This window comes from Trachinotus anak, unplaced genomic scaffold, assembly GCF_046630095.1.
Source record: "Trachinotus anak isolate AG129_WGS33_773 ecotype Australia unplaced genomic scaffold, CSIRO_AGI_Tana_v1 ptg000013l, whole genome shotgun sequence".
Lineage (NCBI taxonomy): Eukaryota > Metazoa > Chordata > Actinopteri > Carangiformes > Carangidae > Trachinotus > Trachinotus anak.
Genome location: NW_027273864.1, coordinates 12,911,840 through 12,913,012, shown reverse-complemented (window position 1 = coordinate 12,913,012; position 1,173 = coordinate 12,911,840).

Sequence of the window (1,173 nt, the reverse complement as noted above, 5' to 3'; positions counted from 1 at the left end):
GACCCGACAGCTTTAAATGCCGGGGGCGCGCTCCCGTTTAAAGCTACAGGAGCGCGCATTAATGCCTGCCTCTGACTGTGGGTTCACCTTGGCAGTACTGAGAAATTACAAACCGCTAATTCACTGGATGGCAAGGGGAAAAAAAGACTTAAAACGAATAAAGATTGGTTTTGAGAAATGGCAGAAGACTGGCTGAGAGTATGTTATACTGGCAGGATAAACAGTGACACACTTGAAGATCAAACTCGACCACAGCACACAGAGAAGACTTCCCTGTGTTTCTGTGTTTTTTTTTATTTTTATTTTACTAACTCAATAAGTATATCTCATCTCAGTGTGCGGTGGTCGACTCTGAGTGGTGCGACCAACCAGTTTTGCTCATCACAATGTCACACTTGTTTGTGTAGGCTAGAAACTGAAAAATAAAAAAAATTCCATTTCGCCAAAAGGCCGTCATATGAGCAAAACCACGGCTATCAGAGCCCCCACCACCCCCACCCCCCCAAGTCGAGAAACCCCCTGAGGACACCCACATCACTCCCACACAGGCGGAGTGAAAAGCTTTCAGTTTCACACTGCGCACCCTGCAGTGTCACAGCAGATCATTTGTTTTCTGTTTTGATATTATATTAATATATATTATATTAATATTATATAAGTATTCAGACCCTTCACCCGCGTAAAAATTACGATCAACATCACAATCTTAAGGAAAAGTGTAGAGGCATTAGCAGCAGTTAAGTGTTACAGTATAAGTACTGGTGTGATCCCTCTGACTGATATATTATTTTATAAGACATCATTAGATGATTAATACTGGAGCATCAGCGTGTAAAGAGCAGGATACTGTTGGAGCTAGTTTAAACTACTTTATATCTGTTTTATTTACAGGGACACCAGATAAATCTGAGGGGTCATGAGTTGGTTGATGGGAGAGGGAAAAGAAAAAATTAAGCTCTGATACACAACTCTATTTTCAGTTTTTCAAAGACAATTTTTCTCGTCTTTGATTTTTTGAGACAAATTGGATCATTTGAACATTTATTGAAATGTAACTTTCCCCACTGAGTAGTATTTCTGAATTCTTGTTATATTATGCACTGTGTAAAATCTTCATCTTAAAAGTAACTAGTAACTAAAACTGTTGTGGAGTACAAAGTACACTATTTCCCT